We start from the raw sequence: 12,395 nt of genomic DNA, 5'->3' as shown, positions 1-12,395 counted from the left end.
GTTGAGTCTGATTCACACCTTGCCTGGACTTGAAATCCACATGTAGATGGGAAGGCAAGCCTTGGTGCCACTTGGCATAGCTGTCAAGTTCTCCCTTTTTTTAAGGGAAATTCCCTTACGCTGAATAGGCTTCCTCGCGAGAAAAGGGAAAACTTGACAGCTATGCACCGCGGCAGTGCAATTGCACCACATTGGGACAGGGTGGAAAAGCTCCTGCAGGCCGGAGAAAAAAATATTATTATTATTATTATTATTATTATTATTATTATTATTATTATTATACACTGCCCATCAGACTGGGTTGCCCCACCCACTCTGGGAAGTTTTCAATATATATATATATAAACATAATAAACCATTAAATATTTTTTAAAAACTTTCCTATATAGGGGAAATCATATAGCACCTGGCTTGTGAGCACTTTTGGAAGCAGACCTTGAAACTGGTACAGAATCTGCAACTGGTGCAGAACGCTACAGCATACCCTCCAACATTTCTCTGATGAAAATAGGGGTGTCCTATCCTATTATTATTATTATTATTATTATTATTATTATTATACCTTGCCCAACTGACTGGGTTGCCCAAGCTACTCTGGGTGGCTTCCAACATATATAAAAATATAATAAAACATCAAACATGAAAAAACTTCCCTGTACTGTAGAGGGGCTGCCTTCAGATGGCTAAAGGTTGTATACTTATGTATCTTCTTGGCTTGCGGGTCGCATCACTCCATATCCTCCAACATATCTCTGATGAAAATAGGGATGTCTTAAGATGGGAATCAGAGTCCAGCAACCTCAGGAAGGTGACTAGCTAAGGTACTAGAAACTACTACAACAACGTGCCTACAATACTTTCTTATTTATAAGATCCCTGATCCAACCTTTATCATAAGGTCCCAGGGCAGGGTATAAAATATAAACATATAGTTGTAAAAAAGAAAGAAAGGAAAAACAGTTACAATTATAAAACCATGTAAAATAGTACAGTGGTACCACGGGTTACAGACTCCACTAACCCAGAAATAGTACCTCGGGTTAAGAACTTTGCTTCAGGATGAGAACAGAAATTGTGCGGCGGCGGCGGGGTGGCGGCGGGAGGCCCCATTAGCTAAAGTGGTACCTCAGGTTAAGAACAGTTTCAGGTTAAGAACGGACCTCCAGAACAAATTAAGTTCTTAACCCGGGGTACCACTGTTAAACCATAAAATTACAGAATTATTTTTTTTTCTAAAGACTGTCAGGGGAGCAGCAACCATTCTAGACACATACACATGGGATCATTTGTGGAATAGTCACATGAAAAAATGTGCATTCAATTTCTTTCCACACATAAAAACCCTACCACGCTGCCTTTTCACCCTGAAAAGGGCCACAAAATATTTTGCTAGAACAGGGTTCTGTCACAGAGATAGTTAACATGATTTTAAGCAATAGAAATTACAGCCTGCGCGTGTTAGAATTTCAACAGGACTGCATGAAAAAGTAGCATTGGATATACACAAAGTTCATTCAGCATCAAGAGGTACCTCAATACAAAGCCAACAGAGGGACTAGCATAATACATAAGAAGGATCAGTCCTCAATATCAGTTCAGTCCAGCAACTGCATCTTTTTGTAGGCTGGAAATGGTCGAACCATTTCATTAATGGCCAACTGTAACCAAGTGTGAGGGATCCAGACTATAAGCCTTTCATCTGCTAGCCTTGCACATATGCTGAGCATCTGAAATAAGAATGTGGCATTTGACCCTTTCTGGACCAAGAAGTAAATTTTAAACATGCTTTTATGAGAAATTGCAAATAGCCTTGTTTGGCACCCAACCCAGGATGGAAATATAATGGGGTGAGCAACCTGGAATTACTTGACGGGTGGCGAATGTATTTCCCAACAAGCTTTGCGTTGGAGACAAAATAAGCAACTATTGTTTCAGGGAGTCTGAGAATGCACAATGATATTAGCAGAAGTACATGGATTCATATTTTACTACTTCTGCAATGCTTGTTATGGGTTGTCCAAAAAAAGTGCTATAAGCTTTCATTGGAAGATTTTCTAATTAATGATGGAGTTGGGATTGGGGGGGGGGAGAGAGAGAGAGACAGTCATTCTAATTCTTTGCTTTCTGGTAAACTGTAGAAACAAATGCCTAATTATATTCAATTAAGTGCATATTCTGCTGCAGATTAGGTGACATCTGATATCAGCTTTTAATTAGAAATAAATCTTGGCCTATTTGCACCTCTAGTCTCCTAATTAATTGCTAAAATATTTATGTGAATTTAAGAAAACACTTCCTGATGGAATGTTATGTTTCCCAAATCATTACAGCAGCATCGTTCATAGTGTGGAAGTAACTGAAAGAAAAACAATTACATGTTAACTATGAAATTGCAAAAGTATGGCATTTCTAATTAAAGCTATCTATCCCATTCCTTTATAGGAAATTGCAACCTGTGCCATCTATCTTCTCCTGAATTGTCAAAAAATTATTCCAAAAGCCCACACGATAAACAATATGTTGAAAACTACTTTTTTAAACTCTGGCAGTTCACTGGAATATGAATTTTTAAAAACTACAGTCTTTCCAATGACCTGTGCTGGAAAGAGCCTTATAATGAATAGTGACTTTTATTCAGATTATGCAGTATATGTGTGCAAGGTACTTATTTCAAGGAAGAAGGCAAAGGGGGGAGGAACCATGCAAACCAATGTGTTAGCACTAACTACAACACATTTCTTATTGGGCAGGACTATTCAGAAAGCTAAGAAGAAACATTTGCCGCCACTAAGTACGTGGGGATATGTTTTTACACAGAATAGTTCGTTCTCATATGGGTTCATTTTACAGTACATTTTTGGAGACAAGAGGAGAAAAAACCATGTCTGGATGCAGTTGAATTTAACATAGGTCACTTGGGGAGAAATATACACATACCCCCCCCCCAACTGCAGCTGAATAACATTGTTTATTTCAAATCAGCCAAATATGCATACTAGAAAAAATTCCATAAATTCTACTTAAGAAAGGGGGAAGAGGAGACCAGACTGACCAAAATACCAGTTTCAGGCATTTTTCTTCCCTGTATGAAAAGCTTGCCAGGGAAAGCACTTTTGGGTGTTTATCTGCACAGATTTGTGAAATGTTATTCCTTCTTTTCAACGTAAATAGAACTGTTTACAGGAATACATACTTTGCATGGTAACAAAAAGTAACTTGAAATAATTTTTTAAAAACCACCCTGGGCTCCTTTGGGGTGAAGGGTAGGATATGAATTCAAGAAATAATAATAAAATGAAACAACTCAGATTTAAAGAACAACATAAAAGGATTCAGTGGAGATTTTAAAAAAACCAAACAAACCAGTATAAACATGATCAAGAAGAGAGGGTCTTCACTTGGTGCCAAAAGGATATCAAAGTTGTACCAGAGGAACCTTCCTAGAGAGAATATTCTTCAGTTGGGAGTCATCACTCGCAAAGATAAGACTCACACCAGTTGCTGAGAAGTAAGTGGAGTGACAGGTGTAACTCTTACCTTTGTACATAAAGCTGCCATCTAACCAGGCAAAGACCCATACACAAAGCCCCCTCCCTCCAGACAAACTTTATTGCATTTCAAGGACACATCACAGTCAATATGAAATTTCCCCTTCATTTTTTTTATAACGCCATCTTCGCAACCACTCGGTGATACAGGTCAACATTATCCCTATTTTGCATATGGAACCCCGAGAGCAAGAGTGGCACTCAAATTAAATCATAATAAAGGGCTCACCAGATCTACATCCTGACACATTGGAGGACAGGAGCAAGGAGCACATAGGAACTCTTCATACAGTTACTGACTCTATTGCTGGGAGGGGGTGTGACAGGCAAGAACCTGGCAAGCTGGCATGGCCCCACATCAGGGGTGTCAACTTGAATAAAATACTTGTGGGTGGCGGCTAAGCTCTGTTAGGTTTCTATTCCTCTCACTGGGCAGGGCACATGCCTGTGTTAGGCATTCCAGCGGGAGCGGATGTTTGCTGTATTCTGTTTCTGTTTGTTTTGGTTTTTTCTTCGGACTTCTCTCAGCGAGAGGAGACATGTTTTCCTTTTGTTCTGTCTTACACTTAATAAAGTAGCTTTTAGTACACAACCTCAGCCTGGCTCCGTCTGTGTATTATCTCTGCTGGACTCAGTGTCTCCAAGACATGGGTCAAAATAAATCGTCAGGAAAGGGCTGTCGGAACTCTCTAGAGCTGCACACTGATTTGTTCCTGCATTATGCCTGGGGATCGTTCTTGCCCCCGGCTGACCCGACAAGCTCCACCCCACACAATCGATCCCATAACACAGCATGCACACCATTTGAGTGGCAATGTCCATCAATTTTGAGGAAGCCCAAGCCCCCTCAAAAAAATTCTTGGGGGGGGGGTCTGAAGGGACCTCGGCCCCTAGGAATTGGCTCCTGTGGCCCACAATCCTCTCATGAATGAGGTGAATGTGTGAGGGGTGTTCACACCGTCAATGTTTGTTTCATACCAATTCAAAAGCAAGCAAGAACAGTATTTTGGATATATCCTGCTCTGCTTTTAGATTGTTTTAGAAATGCTCTCATTGAAACCACAGTTATGTGACATAACAAGCATGTTGTCCTCTTGCAAACAGATAAACCACAACTAGAATCTTTAAAAGGTTCAGAAAACAGAGCCCTCTACCTCTGAAGGAACCGAGATCTGCATTTTTCATTCATTCCCCTTCCTTACTGTTGAGAAATCTGGTGCAGCTTGTTTCAAGATCTTACCTAACACTTCTTTTAAAAAAAATCAATTATACGAGAAACAATAATAATAATAAATCATGCTGCATGCTATCTCTCTCTCTCTCTCTCTCTCTCTCTCTCTCTCTCTCTCTCTCTCTCTCTCCCTTAAAAGACACAAAAGGTTAAGCAGAGCAGCCGGCATCTGCACACTAATGACATGATTGTTATGATAGGTGTTTGCTTTACCCTGGAGTAACATTATAATTCATCTACCTCTGAATGAGCGGCGACAATTAATGCAGTCAATGTGTCCCACGTGTTCCCTGTAGCATTAACAAGGCAGCTCGAGGCCCCTTGGCAGACACTGGGCTGGAAATTGAGACGGCTTCCAATTTGAATGTGATCCTGATTACCTCAGCAGGGGCCACCTGCTGCTTAGTGGCTGCTCTTTGTGTGTGTGTGTGTGTGTGTGTGTGTGTCAGCAGCCTCCATTTGTAGCGCCTCAGGGGAGCGCAACCTTGAGGGCAAGTCCAGCTGACACCAATCTGGTGGAGCACTGGCTCAAACAATCAGGTAGCCAACCAGGCCTGCCAGCATGCGGTTGCCACACTTTTCCTGGGAAGTCGGTTTCGAACAATGGGCCTGTTTGTTTTAACCACGCCAAGCCCACCTCAGGCAAGCGGAGGTGCAGCGATTTGCAAATCGGGATTAAGAGAGCATAGGGAGTTAGGGGAGGGAGTTTGGTCAGTAATGCTTTTGTTCCGTCACAGTAGGCTCATCTCTTTATTTATTTATTTCTAAGAGTGACTCGCTCTACCAGAGATATTGTTTGACTATGGCAGGCCTCTGCCCTGTTTGGGTCACCCATCAAACTGAAAGCAGTTCACTGGCCATGAGCTGCATCTTGCAGCTTTCTTCGTGCTTGAACAACTCCCCCGTTGGTGCCAGCTTCAGCACAGGGAGGAGGAGATGGAGAAAGGGCTGAGCTCCCCTGCATCTTTAACATGCATGAGGCATAAGGATGGGGAGAAATTCCTCATGCTGACCTACCTAATTTCACACTTCCTGGCTCAGTAAGTGAGCGAAATGCAGCGCTGCTGCAAAATTCGCACACCTCCAAATTCCGTGGTGCAGTTGTCCAAACAGAGAGTGGGCACAAAAATGCAAGCAGTTGTGAAACGAATGTATAAAATTGTGTTTGATCAGAGGAAATCACTTTTCAGAAATGCATATGGGTGTATAAAGATGCCTATATTAGGAGAAATCTGCAGGTACCTTTTTGTGAGGATTTTTTTCCAGAAGAGACATTTGCAAACTGATGTAGAGATGAGGTGAACTGAACTTAATGTTGGAAAATTGAGAACAACCAAAATTGACCATGCTTCCCTAGTGGTGAGTTATATGTGCTAGAAGAATGTCCTCTTCTATTCTGTTGTTTATTCAAGAAAACAAACCCCAGAGCTCATGCCTAGTGGTCTCAGCAACTCTTCCTAGGAGGTCTTGCCCTGATTAAGCAGTTGCAAGGACTGATGGTCCCTGCCTTCCCACACCCCTCTAAGGCTCCTCCTCCTCAGGGTTTCCCCCACACAGTCTGAAACTGAATCTGCACAACTAATCTCTGTTTTGCTCTTTGAATTTCTCTGTGCTTTCTTGGAGACCAAGGGGAGGGGAGCTGGTCTTAGCAGGAGGGGTTGTCTCCCTGGATTATTCAGCAGCCTCTTGACCCCCCCTCCTCCTCTCCAGCCTCTGCTGCAGCCTCAGAGTCTGAACTGCACTCTACCACAGACTCCTCCTGCTCACAAAACCCTGTCGCTTCTCCTGGTGCTGACACCATCCCCTCCCAGGCTGCTCCTTCTCCCCCTGGCCACTCATTGCCATCTCACCACCAATCCCCTGACTCTGAGTTTTCTTCCCTGGGGGGTTCCCCAGGGGGTTCCCCATCGGGTGCCTCCCACCCCTCCTCTGCCTCCAGCCGGTCCATGACATCCATTCAAACACCAGTCTCGTCTGCATGAACCACCACTACTTGAGGGCAGTCCCTGCCATCTGTGTAAGCATACAGCAAAACACTTTAGTAACTGATGGGAGCATACGGGAGGCAATTAAAGAGAGCAATCCTGTGCTAACAGATAGCAGCTTCAACAGAGCACTGTGGCAACCGTCTTTACCAGCTACCTCTGTGCATGCTCTGTGCAATCCGGCAGGCTCATTCTGGGCTGTATCTTACTGGCAGTATCCCTGCAAGCAGGCAACACCCAGCAGAGCAGGGCGCAGGTGGCCTTGGAGAAGGGCCAATAGCAGGATGCGGGCGGGCTTAGGCTGCTATTGAATGTCCCTGTTGGGTTGCAGAATCTTTGGGGACCGTGGGAGGCATGGCTGTCAAAAGAGTCCTGAGAGACCTGCTGCATATCCTATGCTCTTTTAGAGTTCAACAGCACAAAGGGGCCTGGTCTGTACTGTGCCAGACAAATGCCTTTTGCAACCAACAAGGCACACATAAATGCTAAGCGACCAATGGACTGGGGGGGGGGGGGGAGAGACACCATATGTTACTCTTCCAATCCCTTGCTGCACTGGATTTTGAAACGATCAACTCAGTGACCACGTTACAATTTTGCTTACTTAGCTCTTATTTGTACCAATAATTCTTTGTCAGCCTGTTTCACCCCAAACCTGAAATACGTGGAGCTCTTTTAAGAAGCTTTATATGTTTTGAATTAAGAAAGAAGGTGCATCTATTCATAGGAAAGGAAATAAATTGGATTTTGCCAAAGACTCCGGCATTTGCACCTATTTCCTGTAATATTTAAGTTTTAGAATTATTATATTTTCAAGTACAATTTTAGAATTTGGAGCTACGCAATATCGTTGGATCAATAGAGCCACTATTGCAGTGTATTGCAGCTCATAAAAATACCTACATTATGAAATTAAGCCAATTTACTGGAGTGTAAAGTCTCCCGATGGTTTGTTTGTAATCAGCAAAAAGGCCTTCAGGGAGCAAGAATTAATGTGTCTCAGACTCTCTCTTTATTTTTTTTATGGTGCAATGCTATTCCAAATTATAATCCAAACATATGTATAATATAGAGGCATCGTTATTTTCAGGAAATAAAAGTATCCTTTATTTGCTTGCTTATGCTTTAGGCCTTTCAACTATTTACTTTTTTGAGCTACAAAATGAAGACTAGACCTCTGATTCACCACCAGTGTGCATGTATTGTTTATGAAATTAGTCATTTAAAATCAAAACGAAATTGAAAGTCACATTTTAACTGGTGCACCTGGCACCAGAATACCAAGTATTAATGAATTTTATGTTGGTATCACTTAATAATAATAGGTGAGTGGTGATTTGAACTCATTCCACTGCTCCCCACCCTGATCCCAGCTTTACACTCTGAAGGTGAAGGTACCCCTGACCATTAGGTCCAGTTGCGGACGACTCTGGGGTTGCAACGCTCATCTCGCTCTATAGGCTGAGGAAGCCGGCATTTGTCCGCAGACAGTTTTTCCGGGTCATGTGGCGAGCATGACTAAGCCGCTTCTGGTGAACCAGAGCAGCGCACGAAAATGCCATTTACCTTCCCTCTGGAGCGGTACCTATTTATCTACTTGCACTTTGACGTGCTTTCAAACTGCTAGGTGGGCAGGAGCTGGGACGGAACAATGGGAGCTCACCCCAAACCATGGGAGTGTCATGGGGATTCAAACCGCCGACCTTCCAATCAGCAAGCCCTAGGCTCTGTGGTTTAGACCACAGCGCCACCCAGATCCCTAGCTTTACATTCTAGTGCTGTCTATATAGGAAAAAAATGCTCCATTTGCAGGCAGCAGCTCCAAATGTCAACAGGGTTCCCTACAAGATGAATCACTATGACAACAGGTGATTGACAGGTGGGCAGTGCCGCTGACCTGACAAATTTAACCCAGACTAGGTGAATGAATTGGTGAACTGACCCAGTTTTCCCCCACCCGCCTTCTCTAACCACTACATTATTCAACACTGGAGCAGATGACATCCATGGCAATTCCTGTAAAATCACAGACAGGTTCTGGCAGTGATTGTGAGGTACTGGTAGGGTTGCCATGTGTCCTCTTTTTCCAGGACACGTCCTATTTTTCATGGGAAGAGTCGTCATAGCGATCCATAGTTAAAAGTAGACGTTTGCAAATGTTTTGCTCTTCAAAATTTGGCAACCCTAAAAGCTAGTACATGCAGCTGGCTAGTGCTGATGTAACTTAAAATATTGTGAAACTGACCCAATTATGTGACCAAAAAAAATTGTTTTGTGAAATTGCCCTCCAACACACACACACACACACACACACACACACACACACACACACTTCATTCAATTTTGACAATTCATCATTACATTTACATATGAGTAACATTAAACTCAGTGTTGCTATTAGACAATATAGGGCTGACTGTGCTGTTAATCACTGATTACCCCTCCCCTCCCACTCCAAAATGTTATGGGCCTGCTTTTGAATAAAATGCATGTGATTATTATTATTTTGCAAGGTGTTCTTAAAAAGGATGCATTCCAGACATTCCTTTTTTAAAAAATGTTTACCCTAGTATTTCAGATTTTAAAAATTATATGGAACAGATTACAGGGACTATATATTCTTGACAAGCCTGCTTCAGTCACTGCCCTTTCTGTGGAGGGGGTGTTTGACACTGTCCCTCTGAAATACAAGGGATGAAGGGATGGAAAGTGTGTAAAAGTGTGTTGTTTTTCTTGGGGCCAGCCCTACCATTAGATAGATTGAGTTGCCTGCCTCAGGCACCAAATGCTGGAGAGGAAGCATTGCAGAACAGGCAGCAAGGTGTTGGAGACAGAGCTGTGTGTTCCACATGAGCTGCCCTTCATCCCTTAATCTTGCCTACTGCCCTTAGGTGCAAAGGAAGGCAATGTTCTTCATCAGTTAGATGTCAACCAGCTTTTTTGTGTGTGTTCATGGAATAGGGAGAGGTGTTGTCTTGACTTTTGCTTCAAGCAGCAATTGGTTTGGCCCAGACCTGTTCCCCCCCCCCCCCTGCATATATGCAACAACTGTCTGCTATTACAGTATATGTGGACAGGACACACACCAGTGGGTAGCGAAGAAGACTGCCACTCTTTATAGCAGAAACCCTTTTTAATTTCCCAAAAATTAATTTCCCAGGTTTGTGCTGTGGAAATACAGACTCTGCATCATTGATGCTGAGTTTTCCAATAACTGCAGTTTTAGTGATCAGCCGATCAATAATGTAATTGGTTTATTTGTATGCAACCTTTTTATTCTGAACTTTTAAGTTTGTTCTTCGTGTTTCCAAGTCCAAAGTGCCTCTCTTTCCATTACAGACAGAGTGTGTTTCCCAGCTGAGAGGTGTATCAGAAGAGGTGGAGCGAAGATGAAGGGCTTTATTGCTGTTCACTGATGTTTCCACTTCTTCCCCATGACAGAATCGGGCTGCTGTCATAGACTCAACTTACTTTGCTTTTTGCCGTTTGTGCTGCAACAGGATGCTGTGAATGAACCAGAGATTATACATCATCCTAGAAGGGCTCAGCGGGATTACCAGGATTTAATACACTTTAGCTTTTCTCCCTTTAATTGCAGTACTACACTAAGCCCCTGTCTATAGCAGTGTAGCAGAGGTGTTTGAAGGGGAGTAAGCAATGGGAGATTCTAGGTGGCTTGTTCCATTCAACTGACAATTTTAGAAACCAAACCTTAGATTTGTTTTCTACTCAAAGTGATCTGACAAACTTTGAAGTTCATCCCAGATATTGTACCGCCCCCCCTTTTTTGCAACCCTCCCAATCAAACATTAGAGTTATTCAACTGACAGCCAATAAATAGCTATATGTTTCAGGAAAATATGTGCTATTTTTAAAGGAAACCTATTAAGGGGGGAGAGGAGTATGGGATCTGTACACCATCTGTTGCCTATTGCATTTGGCACTAACACAAGAGCTTTTTTCTTTTCTTTTTAAAAAACATTTTAGACCATGAAGGAAGCACATAGATCATTCCTACCTTGTACTTTTCCCATCTCATTATTGGAATTTATTCCCATGCTTTGTTGTCAGTGGAGAACCCCTTCTAATTGTTTCTTACATGTGCTGTAAATCTGTCCGCCAATCAGTAAAAACCATGGAACATGAAACCGAGACATGGCTATTTCCTCGGCTTACCCACTGCATCTGTCGCTGTGCAGTGTTGAAATAAAAACGAACCATGTTTGCACGCTTTCTCTCTCATGCCACAATGTGCGGCCCTTTTTGTGTGTTTCACTTGAGGAATTTTTAATATTCAGGCCATACCCTGTGCATGAAGTCATTTCCCCTCGATATAATTGTAATGGTAATGTGCTTGCCCTAACAGGCCGTGGCATGGCTGGCTGCTTGCCACAGCTGAGCCTCTGACTCAAAGACTTTAATTCTGTCATGCCTCATCTGGTTTTATGTACTCTTTTGTAGTTAGTTCACAAATTTATTTGAGGGTTCCCATTGAGATGGTCAAGGCCATTGACGTTTCTCTGAAGACATCGCACTCGGCTAATGAAAAGTACCCAAATCTGCGCATTGATAACCTGCATGTGAAATGAAAACACCGCTCTGAGCAAACATTCCTGTGTGGCTAATTCGCTGACAGATGGATGCTGAGAAGACTTGCCCAAGAGGTTAAGCTAATGTATTCTGCTCGCTGACTGAGTTGTGCGCAGTTATGTATGTGGAATTCCCCAGGTAGTCAATAAGAACTATGTGCACAAAACTGGGCAGAGGATTTCCGCCTCCATGAGCAGATGACTGCTCAAAGGGCCCAATTCTGAATCAGTTCCATGCAACTTTGTGCTGCTGGCCACCGTCGAAACAAAAATATTGGGGCAGAGGAAGCCCTGGTGAGGCACTGAGCGCCGTTTCCACACACATGCAAAAGCATCACTTGAGTTATCTACACTTGATTCTTCTACCCTTCTTAACTCACCACCAAATGACACCATGAAAAACTTCTAAGGGAGAGATGAGTTGGAAGGACCCCAAGGTAAAGGCAAAAGGTAAAGGACCTCTGGAGGATTAAGTCCAGTCAAAGGTGACTATGGGGTTGCAGTGCTCATCTCGCTTTTCAGGCTAAGGGAGCTGGCGTTTGTCCGCAGACAGCTTTCCAGGTCATGTGGCCAACATGACTAAACCACTTCTGGCGCAATGGAACACCGTGATGGAAATGCTGTTTACCTTCCCGCCTCAGCAGTACCTATTTATCTACTTGCACTGGCATGCTTTCATACTGCTAGTTTGGCAGGAGCTGGGACAGAGCAACGGGAGCTCACCACCGTCGCGTGGATTCAATCTGCTGACCTTCTGATCGGCAAGTCCAAGAGTCTCAGTGGTTTGGACCACTGCCCCACCCGTTCCCCCAAGAGTGATCTAGTCCAACCCTCTGCAATGCAGGAGTCTCGGCTAAAGCATCCATGACAGATGGCCAACCAACCTTGACTTAAAAGCCTCCAAGGAAAGACAGTCCACAACCTCCCAAGGGAAGACTTTTCCACTGCTGAACAGCTTTACTTATAATGTGGAAATGTATTTCTAAACAGAACAGTAGCATTTCCACTCAGTTTCATAGTGGGTTTTCTCATGTTTGCAACT

At 43.2% G+C, this 12,395-nt stretch overlaps 1 long non-coding RNA gene across 1 annotated transcript; it reads right to left on the bottom strand.

Annotated features, from left to right (window-relative positions):
• Nucleotides 1-10,005: 10,005 nt before the first annotated feature.
• LOC148685893 (uncharacterized) lies at nt 10,006-10,965 on the bottom strand. The gene is made up of 2 exons (XR_015949841.1): nt 10,783-10,965; nt 10,006-10,268 (listed from the first exon to the last, which is right to left on the bottom strand). It is a non-coding gene; the product is annotated as an uncharacterized LOC148685893 (long non-coding RNA).
• Between the last annotated feature and the right edge of the window lie 1,430 nt (nt 10,966-12,395).

This window comes from Zootoca vivipara, chromosome 4 (assembly GCF_965207765.1).
Source record: "Zootoca vivipara chromosome 4, rZooViv2.hap1.1, whole genome shotgun sequence".
In the NCBI taxonomy this organism is placed as follows: domain Eukaryota; kingdom Metazoa; phylum Chordata; class Lepidosauria; order Squamata; family Lacertidae; genus Zootoca; species Zootoca vivipara.
This window is presented reverse-complemented; position numbering and strand designations above follow the sequence as displayed.